The sequence below is a fragment of the Ovis canadensis genome, chromosome 1 (genome assembly GCF_042477335.2).
Source record: "Ovis canadensis isolate MfBH-ARS-UI-01 breed Bighorn chromosome 1, ARS-UI_OviCan_v2, whole genome shotgun sequence".
Taxonomy (NCBI): Eukaryota; Metazoa; Chordata; class Mammalia; order Artiodactyla; family Bovidae; genus Ovis; species Ovis canadensis.
Genome location: NC_091245.1, coordinates 110811558 through 110835343, shown reverse-complemented (window position 1 = coordinate 110835343; position 23786 = coordinate 110811558). Strand labels below are relative to the sequence as shown.

The following is a 23786-nucleotide window of genomic DNA, read 5'->3' as shown; positions in this document are numbered from 1 at the left end:
GCTTTGCTGAATGGTGATGGTGGAGCGCAGATAGACCCACAAAGCCAGTGCTTCAGAGGGAAGGTGTGTGGACAAAGGATATATCTGCTTTCTCTCTCTTCTAATTGCGAAGCATGCCTAGCAAAGGTAATGAAGGATTACTTTGTTTGAGAAACTTTGTGGATAAGAGTAAAGGGAAATAAATTCAGTGAGGTGACTAAGCCAAATTTGAGAGGATAGGATGTGAAAATCAGACACTGATGAGTTTTATCTTTATCTCAATGTCAGTGGCAAAATTTTTTGAAGCAGAATGTTATGTGAATGAATTGCTGTTAATCCTCAGATTCAGTGCAGCAAAGATGTTAACTCTTTTTCCCTCTGAATCTGCAAATTCAGTGCAATCCCATGCTAACTTCCAATGTTTTGTCTTATGGAACTTGATCAGTCAGTTCTAACAATCCACTGGAAAATAAAGTCAAGATGAGCCACAATGTTTAAAAAAACATGTGGAGAGGTGATAGTGAGTTTTCCCACTGTCCCTAAGTTACTTTAAAATTGCAGCAGTACCTTCTCAGGAGCGATCTGTTTCACACCCAGTAGTGGAGGTGAGTCAGTGCTACTCTCTCCATTCATTCTGCTTGCTCCACTGTGCCCACAAGTCTGTTCTCTATATCCGACCTAGAGGGGTGGGTGAGGGGAGGGGAGGGGGCACAAGAGGGAGGTGGTACCTGTATGATTCTGGCCGGCTCGTGTTGTCATTTGGCAGAAACCAACAGAACATTGTAAAGCAATTCTCCCCCAATTAAAAATAAATTAAAAAAAAAAAAGAACGTGAAAAAAAAATGTATCAGTGAAAATATTGAAGCATTGACATAGAAATATGAGATAGTTTCAAGGAACAAGAGAGAGCATAGTAGTCACAAACCAATCTGAGAATTTAGTGTATGAGGAATAATACACTATGTCATACACTATACTTCTAATCAGTGCCCAAGGATTCAACTACTTAATGAATGGCATTACAATAGTTTGATATCTGACAGTTGGGATAAGCTCAAGCCTTTCCTTATTCCATATACAAAAATAAATTTCAGATGGACTGACATTTTATAAATAAAACAAAACCAAAAGGAATTGTTAAAAACTATAGAAAGTATGTTTAATCTCAAAGAGGGAAAGACCTTCCTATGTAAGACCCCCAAACTCACAATCTCTAAAAGGAAGGACTGGCTAGTTTATATTTTTATTTTCTCTTTTCCCCTCTTTTTTTACATTTTTATTTTATATTGACTATAGTTGACTTACAATATTGTGTTAGGGGGGCTTCCCTTGTGGCTCAGCTGGTAAAGAATCTGCCTGCAATGTGGGAGACCTGGGTTCAATCCCTAGGTTGGGAAGATCCCCTGGAGAAGGGAAAGGCTACCCACTCCTGTCTTCTGGCCTGGAGAATTCCATGGACTGTATAGTCCAGGGGGTCGCAAAGAGTCGGACACGACTAAACGACTTCACTTCACTTCACTTCAGGTGTACAGGTAAGTGATTCAGTTATACATATACATATATCTATTATTTTTCAAGTTCTTGTCCCATTTCTCAATATTACAGAATGCTGAGCAGAGTTCCCTGTGCTATACAGAAGGTGACTGTATGATTTTAAAAAATTGACATATATTGTAGATGCCATTAAGGCAAAATGTAAAAGTAAGTTACAGATTGTGATAATTTAATTATAACATAGCCAAGTTTTAAATTGCTAATATGCAGAATATTCAATAAATACATGTAAAAGACAATTCAATAGAAAATTACACAAACGGTATGAGTAGGAATTTTTAGAAAAGGTATAGTTGTCCAAGAAACATCTGAAAAGATCTGCTCCATGTGAATTTTGAGAAATACAAGATAAAGCAACAAAGAAATCCAAGATTTTTAAAAATTAAAATGATGGATAATATCCAGTGTTGGCAAGCATTTGGGAAAACAGGCACCTTTATTTATTGTTAGTAAGGATGTAAATTGGTGCAATCTTTTTGCAGATATTTCGGCAGGATGTATCAAAATTAAAAATAGAAATACCAGTAGTGCTATTTCCACCAACCTGTGTTGTAGATCTATTCACACGAGTGCCATAATTTATGTACAAGAATCACATCATTGTTTACAGGAGTGAAAAATGGAAAATAATCTGAATATCCATCAACAGTGAATTGGTCAAATAAATTATACTATAGTCATACATTGTAATAACATTTAACAGTTAAAAAGAAGGAGGTGAATTTATATGTACCAACAAGGAAAGATAACCAAGATGTATTGTTAAGAGGAAATGCAAAGGTGATACACATATTGTTATCCCTATTGTGTAAAGTAAGAGAAAAAACTAAAAAGACATGTTTGCATATGTTATATTTCACATATAACATGTGAAAATGTGTGTTGATGTAGATGAATAGGTACTTACTGGCTGTGTGTCCTTGGGAAGGATGCTTAACCTCTCAATATCTTATTCTCCTTGAATGGAAAATACAGATAATAGTAGTACCTATCCCCTAGGGTTGTGTGATGTGAGGCTTAAATAAATTAATCTACTTAGAGTGCTTTGAATGGTGCCTGCCTGGCACATAGTACTCACTCGATGAGTGCCCCCACTATTCAAACATATATTAAACTTGGAGAATTATTATTTGGGAGTATGGGCGTGAGATTTCAGATTCTGAATTATTTTTAGAGCTTATTCTAAAGAGGATCATTCAAAGCTGATTTAGAAATCCAGGAACAAAATCAGACAGTCCTGAGTTGGGCGATGCTGTTGGAAATGGAAAGGAGACTCCGAGTTTGGTGTTGGTGATGGAAGGGCCGAGAGTCAGAAGGCAGGGGCCACCCTCAGTTTGGGGTTTTGACTGATGGAAAACGCTGCAGCGTGGAACAAAGTAGTGGAGATAGGAGGCTGTTTCTGTAGGGTGAAGTATTTTGGAATGGTGCAAGGTCAGTTTTGTTTTACGTTATGTTCTTCAAGCTTCTGGGATCCCATTTACTAGGAAGTAGTCAGTAGACTGGATGTAAACACTGGCGCTCTGGAGAAAGATGAATGCTCCAGCCACCCTTTGAGGTAGAACAGCAGAAAACGTCTCCAGTTCTTAGGTCTCATTTTAAGGATTTCCATCTAATATTTCCATCATAAAAATAAATGATTGTGATATCATGGAACACTCTCTGGGTAAGGGGGCAGAGAACCTGTTCTAGTCAATTTGTTTGCTTACTAATTTTTTCCCCCCAACAAATATAAATTGAGCAGCTCTCATGTGCCAGACACTGCTCAGACTGATGAGGTAGAAGGAACTCAGCCGCTCACCATCTGATTTAGGAGACAGATATGCACAAAATTGATTGCAATACGGTGTCCTCGGTGCTCCAATAGCTACCTGCACAAGGATCCAGTCTGCTTAGGGTTGTGGAGGAAGTCAGGGAAATGTGATAGAAAATGAGATGGCTGAGCTGAATCTTCCAGGAGGGAAACAATCCTCCAGGAAGATGTGAGGGTGCGGAGAAGGGAAGGGCCTTCCAGAAAGAGGAAGCATTGCATCTCAAAGCATGTTAGCATGGGACTGGAACAGCTTTTTTGTTGGTGGTGGTAGCTTTTTTGGGTTTCTATTATAGAGAACTGTAAGTACTTTGGCATGGCATGGCATGGGGGTAGGGGTAGAGAATATTAGTAAGTGAATTGAAAAAAGTGGCAGGGATCAGATCGTAGGTGGCAGGAGAAATATTAACCTCAGATAAGCAGATGACACCACCCTTATGGCAGAAAGTGAAGAGGAACTCAAGAACCTCTTGATGAAAGTGACAGAGGAGAGTGAAAAAGTTGGCTTAAAACTCAACGTTCAGAAAACTAAGATCATGGCATCTAGTCCCATCACTTCATGAAAAATAGATGAGGAAACAATAGAAACAGTGACAGACTTTATTTTGGGGGACTCCAAAATCACTGCAGATGGTGACTGCAGCCATGAAATTAAAAGACGCTTGCTCCTTGGAAGAAAAGCTATGACCAACCTAGATAGCATATTAAAAAGCAGAGACATTATTACTTTGCCAAAAAAGGTCCATGTAGTCAAGGCTATGGTTTTTCCATTGGTCATGTATGGATGTGAGAGTTGGACTATAAAGAAAACTGAGCACCAAAGAACTGATACTTTTGAACTGTGGTGTTGGAGAAGATTCTTGAGAGTCCCTTGGACTGCAAGGAGATCCAACTAGTCCATCCTAAAGGAGATCAGTCCTGAGTGTTCATTGGAAGGACTGATGCTGAAGCTGAAACTCCAATACTTTGGCCACCTGATGCAAAGGACTGACTCATTGGAAAAGATCCTGCTGCTGGGAAGGACTGAAGGCAGGAGGAGAAAGGGATGACAGAGGATGAGATGGTTGGATGGCATCACCGACTTGATGGACATGAGTTTGAGCAAGCACTGGCAGCTGGTGAGGGACAGGGAAGCCTGGCATGCTGAGTCCATGGGGTCGCAAAGATTTGAACACGACTGAGTGACTGAACTGAACTGAACTGAACTAGGCCACAGGGGAACATTGAGGGGTTTCACTGTCCAGAAAAATCACAATTGCTCTTGTTGCTGGGATGGCAGATGGGTGGAAGGGGAAAAGGGATGGTTAGAGGTAGACAAGTGAGGGGTTATTAACAGTTTCAAATTGTCGTGGTTTCAAAAGAGGAAAATAGAGGAACTAAAAGCAGTGAGAATGGAGAGTGAGGGACAGATTTGAGAGCTAGTGAAGAGGCAGAATTGGTAGAACTCAGTAGCTGATTAAATTTGGAAGATAAAGGTGAGGAAAGGAGCATTGACAGGCTCCATGTTTCCAGCTTAAGTGACTGGATGGTCTGTTCCTTCTCCCCAGGATATATCAAATCAATCTTCTTCTTTCCATTTGCTGTTGTGTAATCAGTTCTATTTCTGGGGTCCAGATCGCATCATAACTTACCTTGATGACTGCCAAAGCCTCCTCGCTGTGACCTCTTGAAGTTATCTACCATGCAACATCCAGAGTGATTTATCAAAAATGCAAATCAAATCATAGTGTCTCCCTTACTTAAAACCTTTCATTGCCTCTGCATCTGCTGCAGGATGAAAATCGAAGGCCTTTAACATGACATATAATGGTCTCTAAGATGTGGTCTTTCCAGCCATATTCTTTGTCATTCCCCGCCTGAGACCTTGGACTTAGGCAACCCTTCATATCTTACAGTATCGCACACAGAGCTATATGCTTGCTTGTTCTCTTCCCTCTAAAGTCTTTAGCGTGCCTTCCTTTCTGTGTTTTCCCAGCACACACACCACCATACACTCTCCCTGCCCCAACTTCTTTTGCTCCGATTAACAATAGTTCTTACTTTAAAACTCAGATTAGGTGTGCAGCTCTGGGAAACTCGGGCCTCGCAGCCTGGATTAGTTTGCCCATATTTTTGGATATTATGGCACACTGGACCTTCCTTTACAATCATTCAGCTTTTTTCATTTTATGATTCTGTTTATTTTCTGTCTCTCACCATAATCCAGAGCAGATACAGTATCTTCGTGATCTCTGTCTCAAAGGCCTAGCACATTTCCTGGTATATGATATGTATTTATGCGCCCGTGGAATAAATAAATTAATAAATGAGTCGGCACTACCATTAGCTAGATAGGTGGACCAGGAAGAGCAGAAGATTGATGGGGAACTATAAGCTCAGATTTGTACGTTTTACAATTGAGATGCCTGCGAGTCACATAGGGATGGCTATTTCAGGGCAGCCAAATATATCAACCTGGCTTTCAGGTGAGATGTCTGGCTTTCAGATACGGGTGTGGGAATTTTTAGCTCATAGTTGGTAGTATATGGTGTGGTGCTGTTTAAGATCATTCACGGTGAAAATATGAGGAGAGAGAAAGGCACACTTTAGGGCAGTATTTTTGACCACAACCCAAAGAAAAAGTGTAGTTGTTATTATGCCCCAGAACACATACACTCACACAAATCCATGTACATGTAACTAAAACAAAAAATTTTATGAAACAGTATATAGTCCTTTTAGACAGTGATGCCCTCTGATGTATTTTTTTTATTTCATCCTGTCTTATCCTAGCCTTTCATTTCTTTTCTATTTAATAATATGCAAATGCTGCTAAACATTCTGACTGGCCGTCTGATCAACAGTCCTCTGTAGAACACTGATATCTAAGAAGGAAGAGCAGGGGCTCGTGAGGGAGGCTGAAAAAGAAAGCGCGGGGGGTGGGGGCACTGAGAAGTAGGTGGCAAATTAGAAGAGAGCAATGTCTGTCACAGAAACCAGAGGGGCAAACATGTTTGAGAGAACAGAGGTGTGGTCAATGGTGTGAAATGCTGCAGAAAGGTGAATTGAGACTATCGAATTTGGCGAGGGCATTTTTGCATTATCCTGGTTGAAGTCAATTGAGGAATGGGTAGGGAGTAAGAGAAGAAAGCCTGAGCCTAAGCTCTTCTTTATAAAAATGGACGCTGCCTGGCAGTAGTCTACTGAGGATTTTCTCATCCTTTATCTCATTTACTCCTTAAAGGCAGTATTGTTTGTGTGTGTTTTAGAAATCAGAAGAGTAATTCAAACCTCAGAGAGGTTCATTTAGGTGCCCCATGTGCCCATCATCACATAGTAAGTTGGAGAACTGAGATTCAAACCTTGGTCAATCCCGACTTTAAAGTCTGTATCTGTAGTTTTCCAATTGCACCGTAATGGTTAGTCTATTTTTGTAATTTTGGATAAGTAATTTAATTTCTATGGTCACGAGTTTATGAATCTATGTAATTACAGATGGAGAGGGTTGACAAAAATTATAGACTCCAGAAATATAGAAAATAAAGAGCTAGCATGTACTCACTTAGCATTATCAATTTAATTTCAAACTATTTTTAAAAATTTATTAGTGTCATAAGAGCATGTGGTAAAAATTCAACTGATGCATAAGGTTAAAAATGAGGCAATTATTTTAACCTCATTTTCCATTTGGAGCCTTCAGTGGTCCTGGGAAGAGTTTATTCAATACTTTTGATTTTCTAATTTATCAGTTAAGTCTGAATACTTAACTGATTTAAGCATTCTGGTCTTCCTCTCCCTCCCCTTCCCCATACCCAATGCATAAGGATTGTGTTGAAGACTCCAGTGATTCAGTGATACCATGCTGCTGCTGCTGCTGCTGCTGCTAAGTCGCTTCAGTCGGGTCCGACTCTGTGCGACCCCATAGACGGCAGCCCACCAGGCTCCCCCATCCCTGGGATTCTCCAGGCAAGAACACTGGAGTGGGTTGCCATTTCCTTCTCCAATGCATGAAAGTGAAAAGTGAAGTTGCTCAGTCGTGTCTGACTCCTCGCGACCCCACGGACTGACCCCCAGGCTCCTTCGTCCATGGGATTTTCCAGGCAAGAGTACTGGAGAGGGCTGCCATTGTCTTCTCCACAGTGATACCATAAAGGAAGAAAAACGGCCCTGAAGTTTAACACTGCTCTTTTTTATGCATGAAAGTTAAGAGTACATCCTAAGAGTTCTCATTACAAGGAAAAAAAGATGTTTTTAAATTTTTTTATTTGACTGTGCCAAGGGTTAGTTTTGGCATTTGGGATCTAATTCCTCGACCAGGGATTGAACCTTTGCCCCCTTGCATTGGGAGCACAAAGTCATAGCCACAGAACCACCAGAGAAGCCCTGGGAAGAAACAGTTGTTTTTTAAATTTTGCATCTATATGAGATGAATGAGTGCTATGTTTTATCTAAGGATTCAATCTGTTAAAATGTGCTTTCACCTACCTGTTAGTTGATGTATTTCATTAAAAGATGTTTTGATGATAGATTTTTTTTTAAAAAGGCACCAAAGCAGGAGTCAGAAAACCCGGAATTGAGTGCCAGCTTTGTGAATGACTAACTGGCTGATCTCGAGCAAATTCTTTTATCTGGGCGGCAGATAAAAGTTTCCTGTGTTTTTCTTAAGGTAACTGAAAGGGGGGTGAGTCACTAAAGGGGGGCCTACAGAAAGCCGCCTTACCCAGTGCTGCTGTCTGTCTCCTAAACACCACAGCCTCTTCTTCCTCTGTCTCTTCCTCTACCCTGTGGCCGTTTCCAGGCCCACCTGGCCCTCCTGTCCTTCCTTGGGCTATCCCTCTCTGAACACAAATGTGGGGAAAGTTCTCAGAATCTCACTTCCTGGGACGAATCTTACGGGCACCCCGTGCCTATCAGTGGATGCCTCCTGTGGAGGGGTGGCAGAGGTCGGAACACAGCTTCCCCGCCCCACCACTTCTGAGCCGAGTGACTTTGGGCATGTCACTTGGTATCTTTCATCAAGGTTTTTCTTTTGTAAAAGGAGCATAAGGATAATCACTTTTTCCATAATCTAGGGCTGTTCTGATGCTAAAATGAGATAAAAAGTTCAAAATCCTTTTATCATCATTATGTCTATTGTTAATAATGACTCTTAGAATCATAGATAGGTAGCATGAGGAAGGACCTTGGAAATTCAGCTGCCGCTTTGTAAAGGAGGAGAAACTGAACCTGGAGGAGAGCAACTGGTTTACTTAAGGTAAAATGCTTTCCCGTAACCCTGTTTTCAGTGTGGGGACTGTGTACTCTTTAGCTCAGGCTTTAGAAGTCCCAGTCTTTTGTAGGTAGTAATGGACTGTCGTGTAAGGATAGACTGTATAGTATAGATGTTGCTATGGCTTGTCATGGGCATCACCTACTCAACAAACACGAACTTGAGCAAACTCCAAGAGATAGTGAAGGACAGGGAAGCCTGGTACGCTGTAGTTCATGGGTTCACAAAGAGTTGGACACAACTTAGTGACTAAACAACAGCAACTACAACAATCACTTGTCAAGCAGAAGGTCCTTACGTGAGGACACATTTAGTTCCTGGAATTGAAACTTTCGTGAATGTACTTTTCAGTTTAAAGAAACTGATGTATTGTAAAAGATGAGTACCTTTCTTGTCTGGCCATTATGGAGTGTGCTTTGCTGTGTTCACCTCAAGGTTTCTTCCTGGCTGAACAGGAAGTGGAGCTGAGGTAGGCAAAAGAGAAAGAAAGCCCAGTTTACTCCTAATATTAGGCAAAACCAATGTTCTTGAATCCCTTGGCCAATGACTACAGAGTAATTGGCATTTTAAGGATGCATCTTCTAATTCTTTGACCTCTAGCCTAGAGCATTTGACCTTTTAAGAATCAAGGGCCCCGTGTCTCTATGAAGATTAAGAAGCCTAGATGCCAGCCTGTCCTCTAGTAACTCAATGCCATGGGGATTAGCAGGGCCCTATTTGGGGTCTCCCGGTTTTAAAGCCAGTGGTGCACAGAGCCCCGATCTAAGAAGTATAGGAGACACAGGTCTGTCGTGGAGACAGGAAGATTCCAGGATGTCTAGAGGTGAAAATGGAAAAGAAGGGAAGGACCAGCAGGTCATTCTGGACAACCCTCAGGAATCTTGATCAGTGTGGACTGGGTAGGGAGATTCAGAACAAGAACTAGAAACTGAAGATTTAAGAAGGAGAAAAGGTCTGGGCTAGGAAGTTTGGGCGGAAAAGAAAGAGATCTGGGACATGAAATCTGGAGGAAGGAAAAATAGAGCCTGAGGATGAAGGAAGACTCCAAGACTCTGGAGCCAAGTGACAGTCTACTGAGAGGGTGAGGGTCAAGGAGTGTGAGAGGCTGGGAAACTCAAAAAACCTTTGGGATAGTGGTTACGGAGGGCAAAGACGGAGAGGAGCAGTGGGCTGAATCTGGGAGAGACCAGGAACAGTGAGCTTGGGCAACAGTCTTAGAGTAGTAGATCCAAGGGGAGATGAAAAGAGAGAGGGAAAGGGCCAAGAAATTGTGCCTTGCAGAGGATAGTGACTGGGTGGGAAGGGATTAGGGGTGCCAGCTGCAGAATGTGGGAAGTAGTGAAATGAACATGAGTGAAGAGTGGTGTGGACAGAGGGGAAAGGACATTTAAATCAGGAAGTGACTAAGGTTGATGTGCCCTGAGGAAGAAGGAGAAACTGATGGAGATGGTGAGGAGAAGAAATAGTGGGAAGACGCAACAGGGAAGTTAGCATTGACACAGGAGAAGGGGATGACTTAGAGTTAGCAGTGGAGGCATGTGGAATCTGAGGGATCTAACCTGAACCCCCTGCATTGGAACTGTGGGGTCTTAACTCCAGGACTGCCAGGGAAATCACGAGAGAGCCTGGATTTTAAAGAGAAGAGTATTGAACTAGAAAAGAAATACCAGAAATTACACATTTGGGGGGAAAACCTGGGTGAAGCTGAGAGAACATTTTCCAGCAAATTCCCAGAAAGATCTGGCGGGATGTGTCAGCCCACTTCCTCTTCTGTTGTTAGACACTGCTCAGAGAAGGCAATGGCACCCCACTCCAGTACTCTTGCCTGGCAAATCCCATGGACGGAGAAGCCTGGTAGACTGCAGTCCATGGGGTTGCAAAGAGTCGGACACGACTGAGCGACTTCCCTTTCACTTTTCACTTTCATGCACTGGAGAAGGAAATGGCAACCCATTCCAGTGTTCTTGCCTGAAGAATCCCAGGGATGGGGGAGCCTGGTGGGCTGCCATTTATGGGGTTGCACAGAGTCTGACATGACTGAAGTGACTTAGCAGCAGCAGCAGCTAGCTTCCTCATACTTTTTGACCAAACAGAGCATTTCATATCCTTGGAGATATACTCTCTGGAATTTTCTAGTCAGCTGAAAAAGATGGGAGGTAGAAGCAACCAGGAAGGAGAGATTCTATCTCCAGATTCTTCAGCATTCCTCAGACCACCTCCCCCGACCCCCCACAAGAGGTTGACCTCGGTATCTCCACTGTGACCTTGAGTGCCCATTGGAAGTCCAGCCCATTTTTGAAATAAATTTGTTCTAGGTCTAGTTTCCAGGAAGCTTGAAAGGGCTGGATATCCCAGTGGGACTGAGTTAGACCTGGAATGGTGTCTGAAAGTTGGATGTTGTGATTAAAGCAAAATTGGCTCTCTATTTGTGCTCCTTTGGCTTGATTACAAGCTCAGTTATTACCTGGATTGTCTTACTTCTTTCTACTTAAAGGACAGGGAAAAGATGAGGAGGGAAAAAGCAATCTACAGTCAAGCTCCTTGACTGAAAGTGAAAAAATAGAAGTTCCTCAGTCATGATCTTCCCAACCCAGGGATTGAACCCAGGTCTCCTGCATTACAGACAGATTCTTTACCATCTGAGCCACCAGGGAAGTCTTGACTGAAGAAGGAAGGAAACAGAAGGCTTTGCTAAGTCACTTCAGTCATGTCTGACTCTGTGTGACCCCATAGATGGCAGCCCACCAGGCTCCCCCGTCCCTGGGATTCTCCAGGCAAGAACACTGGAGTGGCTTGCCATTGCCTTCTCCAATGTATGAAGGTGAAAAGTGAAAGGGAAGTTGCTCAGTCGTGTCCGACTCTTAGCGACCCCATGGACTGCAGCCCACCAGGCTTCTCCGTCCATGGGATTTTCCAGGCAAGAGTACTGGAGTGGGTTGCCGTTGCCTTCTTCAATAGAAGGCTTTAGGAACATACAAACTTTATTATCACGGGTTAGAAAAATGCATGAGAGAAATAGACAAATGACAGGGAGCAAGGCCCAACAAAGATGCAGTGTCTGGAGAAGAACCAAAGGCCGTTTGCTTGCCTATGGGTATGTCCCCACTGCCTTGTGTAAAGAGTAGGGAATTACGAACTGAGTGCCTGTAACTTCTGCAGAGTAGGGCCTAGCTCCACAGGCCTGACCTTGCAAAACACCTTTCTCAACCTCCCTGGGAGGTGCTGACAATTGGAATGAGATGGGCTGACTCATAGGGGTGAGAAAATAAGATATTGTTGGGGGCATTGGAAAATGGTATATGGAAACCACTTCGGGAGAATGTGCTCATGTTCATGTGAATGGATAAGATTTGGGACACTGGAGGGACTAGATGAAAGTATAGTGTGTAAAGGCTGTACTCTCCAAACGGTTACACTGTCCTCCTCCATCTAATATCCTTTAACATTTAAAACATGGATTTGTTGGTGTAGGTATAGGGAAGCTGTGAGCAGGGCCAAGATAGGATGTGGATTTAATTGTATTTGTTTCTGGGCCAGCGGGAGAAGTTTCTGGCATTTACCACGTGTATCCCAGCAACACTTTATGAATGAAATAAGGTATGAGCATCACCAGTGTGTCTGTGGGGTCAGAGGGTGGTATTCAATTAGAGGCATGAGTAATGCTTGAGTCATAGATCTTTGGAGAATTCAATCAGTACAAAACATTTTTTTGGAAGGAGAATGTACTCATCTTCTTAAGGGTTTACATAAACACAAATGACATACCAAGCTTAGAGAAGAAAAAGATGTACTGTCTTTAATCATTTTGATGGCTTAACCTTATCTTTCCTTCCCCTTTAAAAACTACCACTTTCTTTGATTGTTTCCCTCCTTATTTTCAAATTAAAAACCTAATTAAGAGACATTATTCACACTTATCAAGAAGCTTTATCTGATTGATGGATTTAAAGTGAAATAATAGACGTCAGAGGAACGTCTCTTATTTGATAAAAGCCCTTGGACAAAGTCCAGCATATTTTTGTTGATATAGAATATAAGTGTAAAGGGTCTTGGAGAGACTCTTGTTGGGGAGGGGTGTTTCTTTGCTAGAATGGAGAGGTTGAGGTGGGGAGTAACGGAGGGATAAAGGAAGGGTGTTCATGAGGAAGGAGATAACTCAGGCGAGATAGTCAAGAATTATACAACTCATGGGACTGAGGAAGGAGGGGGACAACATCTTAAAAGTCTCAGCTCATCTTTCTCAATAGCATTTTTTATTGCCCCCAGTTTACAGTGAGGAAATGGAAGATTGAAAAATTAAGTCACATTCTCAGAGTTCTGAAGCAAGCAAACTACATAGCTTGCTACTGAAGGTGGCTGTTTGGTTAATGTGAACCTGGAAAATCAGCACCTTATTTGGTGGGCAATAAGACTAATTCCATCCTCCCAGGTGGCTCAGTGGTAAAGAATCTGCCTGCCAAGCAGGACACACAGGTTTGATCCCTGGGTTGGAAAGACCCCCTGGAGAAGGAAATGGCAACCCACTCCAGTATTGTTGCCTGGGAAATCCCATGGACAGTGGAGCCTGGTGGACTACAGTCTATGGAGTCACAAAAGAGTCGGACAGGATTTAGCAACTGAACAGCAACAGACAGCAAGACCAATTCCATCTTTTCTTGTCCGTCTTTCAGAGTAGTTCCTAGATTAGAATTTACCTACAGGATCCTTGAGGGTGGGACCACGTCATCGATGTATGCCCTAGCCCCAAGTGCGAACATTTCAAACGGTGACTGAAGGTCTGGAGGGAGCTGGAGAACTGGGGCTGTTCATTCACGTTGTAGAGAACACATGATCTGTTAAGGTAGTGAAGCTTTGGGCAAAACGCGGGACTGGTAGATTTCTTGGGTATGGGGCTCAATCTCCCATAGACAGAGATATCTCCCAGAGCAGAGACAACAGTGACTAGGTCTGGTGGGAAGTATCCCGATAAGCTGGGCTTTCCCTTTCCTCATGCCTGTGGGGCTCATGGCTGGCCTGAGCATCGAGCTTCCCTTTACAAGCACGTGGGCCTCCTGATGAGTTCCCTGACTAGCACCTTGTTCCTGGCCACTCAGAGTAGTACAGCCTCTGGCCAGCACCAAGTTCTACGTGTCAGATTCTTGGCGTTGTCTAGGGTAAACGTGTGAAGAATGGTGCAGTCTGTGCCTCCTTGCTTTAGGTCCGTAATATGCATAAGCAGTTTTACTTTTCTGAGCTCCTCTCTGTAGGCCCAGACGAAAGGCAAGCTTGATTGGAGTGGCTGCTTTTCCCCAGGTGGTAGACTCTTCCCTTTGCATCCCAGGCTGACTGAATCACCTTGCTCCCTGTTGCTCCCTGATCCCATCATTGGGGCTAGAGGAACGGATAGGGAAGTATGAGCTATAACCCTAGGATACAGTCTTAGAGCTAGAAGGGCCCTTTAAGACCTTCTGATTGAAGCCCTTCATATTGTCATGCTGTTCTTCACTTGGCCGTCGCCTGTATCTTGAGCTGTAATTGGAGGCAGGGGGCAGTGACCAGAGCGGTAGCCCTAGAGGCGCACACTGAGGTGGGGGAGAAGGGCATTCTGAGCCAGCACTTTACTCGAGTTGTAACCTTTTCAGTGGGAGTGGGGTCATGAACACTGAATCACAGTATTTCGATCAATGTACTGTCATTGGGAACACAGAGACCAGTTGTCCCCTGATGTGTCTGGGAATCAAATAGGATAAAATGAGCTGAAGGTGAGGTTGGAAGGACTTAGATTAGATTTTCAGAAGGACTGGCATAGTGGAAACAGTGATTGTGGCATTGTTTTCTCTAGGAGGCTTTTAAAAATAGGAACTGTTTTATTTGATCTGGGGTAGGTATGGAAGTCTTTATGTAAGGTTATGGAGTGGTGGACAGTTTGATTGTCTAAGGTCACCTCTAGCAAGCCCAAGCAGCTGAGAAATTCTCAATCTTTAAATAAGACAGTCCTGGAGGAAAGAAAGGCGGACTTGGAGCTGTAAAGGTGGGGGAGGGGAGGCAGGTATTCGTGGAGGGTTGCTTGAAGACCATCTGTGTTTCATTACAGAGCTGCCGCACTCACCCTCCCCCCTGTGTGCCCTTCTTCCCACCTTCCCTCTCTGTCTGTCTCTGTCTCTCAAACACACAGACCACTGCTCCGTCTCCACTCCCATCCTTAATTCTAGAGAGGATGCTGAAGGAACATCGTATCAGACTCCCGTTCCCTCTTCCCAGGCTCCATAGATACAGCTCTCAAAGCTGAGGGCTGTACCGTCTTCTGGAGCCCAGTTTCCCTGCTAGTCTTTGCTGCCGTTCACACTGTTTCTTTACGGAGGCAGCTTCTTTGTCTCGGGATCGAGGGTTTTCCTGAATCTCCCAGCTTTGCCCAGCCCCTGTCTGAGAATAGCTGGACTGGGATGAAACCACAGTGAGGGAGACGGGTGGAGGTAGAGCAGGCTTCGGGTTTCTCTCCTGGACTGGGTGCACTCTGCTTAATTAGCATGAGAATAGAAAGACGTTCTCCCTACCTCCCTTAGGGATGGGGAGGAACGAAGAGCAAAGACTCACGCTCTGTCCTACTCCATCAGAGATTCTGGGACTGGGGAAATGACCACTTTCACATTCCTCCGATCCTCTGCGGACCCCAGGACCCACGGTACTGAGAAAAGCTTTGATGGAGCCGGCTGGTGGATCTCCACTCCAGATTTTCCAGCTGTCCCTGTCCCCCCACCGCTCAGAGAGCAGGATGCTGAGATGGCTCGGTGATGCAGAAGGTATGTGCTTTTTCAGTTCTGGTGCTGATGCTGTGTGTGTGGTGAGGTCTCTGTGGCGCAATGGACGAGCGCGCTGGACTTCTAATCCAGAGGTTCCGGGTTCGAGTCCCGGCAGAGATGGTCACCTGGCAGGTACCTCTTTTATTTTATATGCTGTCATGCTAGGTTGATAGTTATATTTATTCCTCCCTGGGGGCTCTGGGAAGAGAAAGAAAACCCCTTTCCTTGGGAATCCTGGACCTCCCCTCATTTTCGTCTCCTCCCTCTTTGTTCTTTCCCTGTTCCTCCCTTATTAATTTTCTATTGTCTAGCGAAGGCTCAGATGCCTGCTACATCTCTCTGCTTAGCCTGACACAGCCTTTGAATCCTTTCTTCGCAGAAAAATCACTGGCAAAGAGTGAGCGGGATGCCTGGCCATAGGTTTTGAAACCACTATGGCTCCATTCCTTTACCTCTGAGCACGTGAAAAGGCAGATCATCCCATATGCGGATAAGGAAAAGTCCAGTTGTCCTCGAAGGTAACACTCACCTTGACCAAGATGGGTCAGGAGGTGGATGGGGTCCTGTAGAGGGTGAGGACCTGTGCTGTCTTTGTCTTTTGTATTCCAAAGGATAGGCTTTTTTGTGTGTGTGCTAGAGCTCATCACTCACTTCCTCATCTGCAAGGTGAGATGTAATCATTGTTCTTCGTCTCAGTGGAACAAACTACACAGCAGCACGCTAATTATCAGCAGGAGACGAACTTGTCCCCAGAAAGTCAAGGTCTTATACTTCAGTGGTCTTGACTGAAAAGTTCGCAGCCTTTCCTGCTTGCCGGACAGGCTTTGAGGTTGGTATCAGAATGTTCTTTTCATAATTCTTGGTTTCCAGCAAGCAGTTTTCTCACCAACTCTCTCATCCTGCATGCACTTCAGCTCTCTTTCCCTGTTTCATCTAATGGGCCATATTCAGGAAGATTGGGAGCTTGGTCGAATTGGTTTTCTATTTTGGGCTGGTCTGGCTCTCTCCATTTCATATCGCAGCCTCTAGTCTGTTAGCCAGAGGGAACTGCCTGAGCCGGGAACTGACCTCCACCTCAGGTGAACTCAGGAAACTTGAGGAGACTCACCTCTCCTCCTGACTGCTGGGGAGTCAGCATGTCTCCAACCCAGGGCTCTGGACGGGTGACCAGAGGACACAGCCAGCTGTCACTTGTGCTCTGAAGAAGCTGGGGTGGGGTGAGATAGGAGAATCCAATCCATGCTAAGAAGTGGGGAATTGATACGGCAGACAGGAGGACTCTGGAAGGAGACTGATTTTTTTTTTTTTTTTTTTTAGCTTGGGGACTTGTGTGTGTTTGCAGCAAGCTGAAACTCCTGAAATTCTTTGGAAGTTAGTCTGGTACTTTTAAAGGGACTTAGGAATCTTGCAATAAGAACCAACACAGCTTTACCTTCCTGAGTTACTTTGATGGAACATCAGTTCTGATATTAACTCTTTCCTGACAGTCCGATGGATATGGCCTTTGGACCTGAAATCCCTGTACAGCCCTTCTGGAGCCTTTTATTTTTAACTCAGTTTATCCTAAATCTTTTTGCTTTAAGGTCAGGCCTGAAAGGAGAATTTGGTCTGTGTGTGTGGATGGGGGCTTGGGGGGTTGTAGGGAAGGAGTTTACAGAAGAGGCATTTCAGAGTTTTCAGCCATAATCCAGAATACTACCTGCATCTTTCTAGTCCACTCCTCCTCTGCATCATTCTATTATAATGGTGCTGCTGAGTGCCAACAGTTTCTAGCACTGTGAAAGTTTGGGACCAGGGTATACAGTCATCATGGCTCACTCTAAGCTTTTCTCGATTCTGGAAGCTCTCTGTGAATGTATTCTTTATGAAATGTAGTCTTCATGAAATTATGGGAGCTGGGATGGGATGTGTGCCCAAGTAGGCAGTGAATTGAGATTCGTTCAAGTGCTTTATCAGGGTGCAATGTAGCCAGCTCCTCAGGTCAAGTTCTATATCAGTGAGAATTTAACTCCACAGATAATCCCACAAACCTGATTGTAGCTAGACAATGGTTTCCATTTTCTAACTTGGAATCAGGAGATACTGGTTTAAGTTGCAGCTTTGCCAAGTTTCCAAGCCTCTCTGATCTTTAACTTGCTTATTTATTAAAACAAAATTGTACTGTCCATCTTCCAAATGTGAAAATGAATGAGAAAGTACATTGTACAGCTCTATATAGCTCTGTAGAGCTGTGTACAAGTGTATAGGTTTTGTTAGTTTGAAGGTTGCTTTTGTCTCACTCCACAGCATGAAGAAAAGGTGCCTGGCCAGACAGTAGGGGAATGAAAGGCCCTGAATGATCAGCCGCTGCCTGGAACCTCCAGGGTGGCTGTATGCCACCAGCTGGGGCTGGTAATAACCTGTGCTACCCTAACAAAGAGGATGGAATGGGCTTTCTAGCTGGTGGAGTCCTTCAGAGGGCAGATGGCCCCTGTGTGCCTTATGTAGGTGACTTCATCTCAGCCAGGTAGGTAGAGGTCCCTGCTGGCTACACCACTGAAGGGAACTAAAAGCTTCCACTTATTTAGGCATCACCCAGCTTTTAGCTCTCTCAGTCTCTGAGGGGTGATGTTTTGGGAACTAGTAGAAGAACATCACCAGGACCAGTGGCAAGATTTTCCAAACCGGTAAAAGTTCTTATATATGTGCTAGCAACATTTTTCTTAACACAAGAGAGAGAATTTTTAATTTGTGAATATCATAAGTATTACATTTTAAAGATACTCAATATAAAATAGAAATGGATAGATTAAAAACAAATAAAGTCACTTCACTGTAGGACTCAAATGGTTCACAGGTGCTGAAAATGACCATTAATTACAAACTGTGCAGACAGGATATGTCTTATTTATTATTGTGTTCTCACCGCTTGAAATATGGTCAGCACTTGATGGATATGTTTGAAAGAATTAATGCTGACTTAGATTGGCTGTAAATTATGTAGATAAAAAAGAGAAAGAGCTTTATAGCTCCTAGGGATCAGGAACACAGGCAATGTCTTCTTGCATTAATTCATCCACTTTACAAATATTTATCAAGCACCCACTTTATGCCCCTTTCCAGGCACAGGGATCCAAAACAGCATTTCCCACTTCCCTCATGAAGTGCATATTTCTGTGACAGAGACAAGGAATAGGTAGGTAAATAATATTACGGTAGAATTGCAGGTAGAGATACCTGCCAGAGGAATCGATGATAAAAGAGTGATGTGAAGCCTGATGGTCCCGGAAGACTTTCCCAGGAGGTGGCATGTGAGTGGAGAGGAAATGAAGCAAGAGAGCTCGATGAAATCCAGATGATGGGCGTTCCAAACAGAGAAACAGCAAGAGCAGAGAGCCTGGGGTGGGCATGGGCTTGGTGACTTGGAGGGAAAGCACAAGGGTTAGTGTGGCTGGAGCGGAGACAGTGATGAACAGAGTCAAGCTCAGAGATTAATATGGGACATGTTGGAACTTCCCTAGCAGTGCAGAGGTTAAGATTCCATGCTTCTAATAAAGGGGCATGGGCTCAATCCCTGACTGGGAAACTAAGATCCCACATGCCATGGTAGTGTGGTTAAAAAAAAAAAAAATACGGGGCACGTCATACAGCATAATGTACTCAACCCCATCACAGCCAACTCTGCCTTGTGTGTTAAGTCTAGTATCTCCTCACTTTTCCTTTACTATCCTGAAATGAAGTTTATAGGTAATACAACGTATAAGTATAATTAAAACAAATCAATAAAATTCCTTTTTTTAAAATATAAGGAAATATAATAAATGCTATGTATTTTAATACATAAATACCACACTAGCAGTCTTATACCTATATGAAGAATCACCTCCAATGCAATAACTATAGATGCTGATATGCAAAAAAAGTGCAGGTGTATTATAAATATCACAAAGAATATCATCAGCAGTGTTGTGATTTTCCAAACTGGTCCACACTTGTTGATAAATTTATGATCAAAATAAATTAAATATTCTTGCAAAGCATGCACCATTTTGCATTCCTGAATATTTTAGGAAATTTTAAACTATGCAGAAAATTGTATTTATATGGAAAAATGAGATAGACTTTAGGTCCAGATACCAGCAACTAGCCTTTCAGTAGGTCATTCAAAAGAAGTGCACCACGTGGGGCAGGTCTTCTTTGTGTGAGATTCATCTACATATTGCAGGACACATGAACTCCAGGTCCCCTTCCTCTCTGTAGCTAGCAGTGGTCCGCAATCATTACAGAAATAAAGCAAAAAAAAAAAAAAATACTCCACCAAATTTTCAAATCACTACCTCAGGGCTATTGCAGACCAAGTGGTAAGTAAGTCTTGTAGATCAAGCTTTCCTTCATGCTAATGAAAAGTCATTGGTGGGTTTGAGCAGAGGAGTGGTGGAATCTGATTTATTTGTTAAAGGGTTAATTTTGACTGTTGGTAAAGAATAGCCTGTGTTGGGGAGAAGGGAATGTTTTCTGGTCTGCTGGACACAACACCTTTTAGAAGCAGCTGGGTGTGGCACTGTGGTTCCCAAGTGACACCACTAGAAATGGAGGGTTTTATAACAATGTCCCCCTACAAAAGTGATCTGTCATTTCTGGAGAGCTAGCCTGGCACAGATCAGTTATATTTTGTCTAGGAACTAGTTAGTTTATTGTCTTTACAATGATTCCACTTACTAGCAAAACTGTTCATTTTCATTTGCATTTAAAAGCCATAGGAAATGGAACCTACTCTCCTAAACATGATTTCAGTGTTTATGTCTTTTTTCAGTTCCTATGAATTGTAATGGAACAGAACGTCTTTAAACTTCTTTGTGTCCTCCTCGGAAGATGTGTCTTTTTGCTTCTGTAATGTAATGTTGTCCTATGATGGTTCTACTGAGAGAATGGACGGTGGGCGAGACACAGAGTCTTATGATACAAGAAGCTGGAAACGCAAGTATAGCGGAGGAAACAACTGTTTGGGGACAACACGGACCTGGGTCTGCATCAGCGGTCTTGCTGTCTACTTGTGTAACTTTGGGCATGCACTAGGTTTCTTTCTTTTTTTTTGCACTAGGTTTCTTGAGCCTTGGTTTCCTCTTCTAGAAGAGCCAACTAATATCTAGAATTAAATAAGGTAAAATGGAAAAGGGTCTGGATAGGTAGATCCATAATAGGTACAGAAACAAACACTAGCTTCCTTTGTTTACAGATGGTTTGTCCAACCAGCCTTCTTCAGATTGAGCGTTTCAAGCTAGTTTCTTGGAGATTGTGTGTGAGGCTCTGGGGGACTTAGCCATGGGCCACATGTTTCACGGTATGGTGATACCTTGAAAATGCTCGGGCATAGTGGAGTGCTAGAAGGAGTAGGAAATGCATGATGCATCTTACAGTAGTTGCCACCAAGAGGACGGTCTCCTGTGCTCACTAGGAAGCGCTGGACTTCTCTCGGGCTCTGAGCATAGAAGCCTGCAGGAATCGTTAGTCCTGTTCTGGGAACAAGGTTTCACAGGCCCCATGGGGAGGGTCTTGTGAAGTCTTTTCAACTAGGAGAAATGCTGGGCTTTAAAGCCAAGTATGAGCAACAGGGTGTCCAGAGAACAGACAGATTCCTGGGGAGCTGGGAGGAGATAGGGGCCCAGAGGTTGGCTGCTGTGTTTCTGGCCAGGGCACTTTCTGGGAGTTGCCTGCCATGGACCCAGCCCAGTCCTGAGTTTTGGAGGAGCATCATCTGGGAATTGCTAACAGCCCCTAATAATCTTCTTTTTGCTACATCTATAGTCCACTTTTGAGGAGGGTCATGGTGCCATCTAAAATAGCAGACAATTTAGCACCAATTATACCTATTTTGAAGGAATATGCAGCTTATTTTCTTTTCTAATTATGTACAAACTTCCAACAGTACTTAAACAGTTTTTTTACTTAACTGTGCCCCTAACAGTAGAGGAGAGTGATTTTTTTACCCCCAGATGTCAGGAAGCAGAGACTAAAGTGGTTTTTGACAAGTACAATATTTCTTTGAAGTCTTATGCTTTATGCTATATTTTAGTACAGTTTGGGGGTTCTGCTTCATTATATCTGTATTTTTAGGTACATAAATAATTATCTGGCTGCAAACTTTACAGTAAAAATAGTGCTTGGCATGTCCCACATATGAATATCTTGTATATACTAGTTATAAAAGCACAGAAATATATTAATATTAAAAGTGAGTTTGTGACCCCTGAGTATTCACTCAGAGATGCCGGGGGAGGCAGCTTGGAGACAGGTTAAGTATATAGAAAACTGACAGAGAATGAACATTCATTCAGTTACTCATTCAACAAATACTTAGTGCCTACTGTGTGCTAAGCATTGAACTAGGTGCTGGAGGGATACAAGGATGAACAAAGAGAGGCACAGATTATCACGCAAATACATTGTAGAATTGCAACTATGAATGAAAGGGCAGACGATAGAGGGGAGGACGTTTATGATAGAGGGAGCTGACCTCCTCGGAGGGGCCAAGGAAAGCTTCTTCCAGGAAATGTCTCTTGACTTGACTCTGAAGATCAGTAGGAAATAACCAGGCAGAGAATGAAGGAAAGAGCTTTCCAGACAGAGGAACAGGGAGCACAGAGGTCTCATGGTGGGAGAGAGAATAAATGGCTAAAAAGTGAGTGTGGTTTGACTTCAGAGAGGCAGGCAGAAAGAGGCATGAAATGAAACTGGAGAGAGACAGGAAGCTGACCCACAGGGCTTTGTCATGACTGTAGGGGTTTTGTCTTCATCCGAAAAACAGGCGAAACCACTGAAGGGTTTTAAGCCAAAGAATAACGTGATTAGCTTTGCATTTTAGAATGATTGCCCCAGCTGCTGTTCAGAGGACAGGGTGGAAAGGTGCCAAGACAGACACTGGAGCTGAATAGCAGTTCAGTAGTCGTTGTGAGAAGTGAGGTTAGCTTGGATTGGGCGGTGGTGGTGGTGGTGTAGTTAGAGAAAAGTGGATGGGTTTTAGAGATATTTATGAGCAAAAATGTGCAGGATTTGGTAGTAGATTGGCAATGGTACAAAAGAAGGAGCTGGCAGATGTGACTCCAAGATTTCTGGCTTGCCTACTATTGACCAAGACAGGAAAACCCTGCAAGAAGGCCAGGTTTGGGGTAGGTGAGCTCAGCTCTGAGCTTCTAACTTTGAGGTTCTTTGAAGCTGAGAGCTGGGTCAGGGTCTGAATCAATGATTTACATTTTGGGAGTCATCTGCATGTTGGAATTTGAAGCCAAAAGTGTGAATGAGATCACACAAGAGAAAGAGTAGGGTGAGAGGACCTAAGAATGAGCTAAGAAAAACTCTACTGTTTAATGGCACAGTAGAAAAAGAGAGAAGCAATGGCAAGGGAAGTGGGAGGGAAACCAGAATATCATTTCTGAATTCAAAGGAAGGGAGCATTTAAGAAGGGACTTGATTGAGTACCACGTGCCAGTGCAGAGCCAAGAATAAGCAGAACTAAACTTATCCGTTAGCGTAAGATATGTGAAAGCCGGTGGCAGTTTTTTTTTTTTCACTTTCTATGGAGTAAAAGGGCAAGAAACCAGATTGGGGTGCAGAGGGAAGGGGAGGGGAGGACGAGGGGAGAACACAGAAAGGCTACTCTTAGAAGTCTGGCTGAGAAGGAATGAAGGAAGGCTGGTGAGCTGGAAGGCAGGAAGAGCCAAACAAGAGTGTCTTTTTTGTTTTTTCCTTTTAAAACGTTTCACTTTGGAAAACTTCAAATGTAAATAAATTCAACAGAGTAGTATTATGAACCTTCATGTACCCATCACTTGGTTTCAGCAATGATTAACTCACGGTCAAACTTGTACCTATACGTCCACCCGTTTTATTTGTGTTGTCAGTGGGAGAGACTTGAGTTGTTTGAAAAACCCCTGGGGAAGAAATTACTGAGAAGGAGAATCTGAATAGTCAAGAGAAAGAAATAGAGAAGAAAAGCATGAATGATGCTTAGGGTTTCGGAGAAAGTGGGAGGGGCATGGGATGTAGAGCATGCTAAAAGGGAGTCACTTTGGTGCCTGGAGAGCTGCCTTCTGTCTTGCTGAAGGAAGGAAGGAGGGCAAGCGGGTACCATGGGTGTAGATGCAGATTTGCTTGTTGGCGTCTGGAAGACAAGACAGTTTGACCTGCTGATGGACGTGGCTCCTCCTCCTCCTCTTCCTCCTCCTTTTAAAGGAAGTTCTTTTAAAGGAAGTGATCATGCCATCTTCTGAGAGTAACTGGGAAAAAGAGGATGTTGGTGTTTAAAGAGAGCATAGAAATCTGGATTAGTTATTGTGGAGAGAGAGAATGATGATATAGCAGGGAAGTGTGGCATATTTACTAGATGGTATTAAAGGACCAATTTGAAGGAGATGGACTGGCTCTGAGAAACAGACCCAATTTC

At 43.3% G+C, this 23786-nt stretch overlaps 1 long non-coding RNA gene and 1 other non-coding gene across 3 annotated transcripts in view; both read left to right on the top strand.

Annotated features, from left to right (window-relative positions):
* The window catches only part of LOC138433894 (uncharacterized), an 86381-nt gene that overhangs the window by 30892 nt on the left and 31703 nt on the right, over positions 1 to 23786 (top strand). Inside the window, exons 4-7 of one of the 2 annotated variants that reach the window (XR_011254504.1) lie at positions 7144 to 7419; positions 7863 to 7985; positions 15242 to 15367; positions 15747 to 15885. The exons of the other annotated variant lie outside the window; for it this stretch is intronic. This is a non-coding gene — a long non-coding RNA (uncharacterized lncRNA). The remainder of the gene's footprint in view (positions 1 to 7143; positions 7420 to 7862; positions 7986 to 15241; positions 15368 to 15746; positions 15886 to 23786) is intronic. 2 annotated transcript variants of the gene reach the window in all.
* On the top strand, positions 15414 to 15487 carry TRNAR-UCU (transfer RNA arginine (anticodon UCU)). The gene has a single exon. It is a non-coding gene; the product is annotated as a tRNA-Arg (tRNA).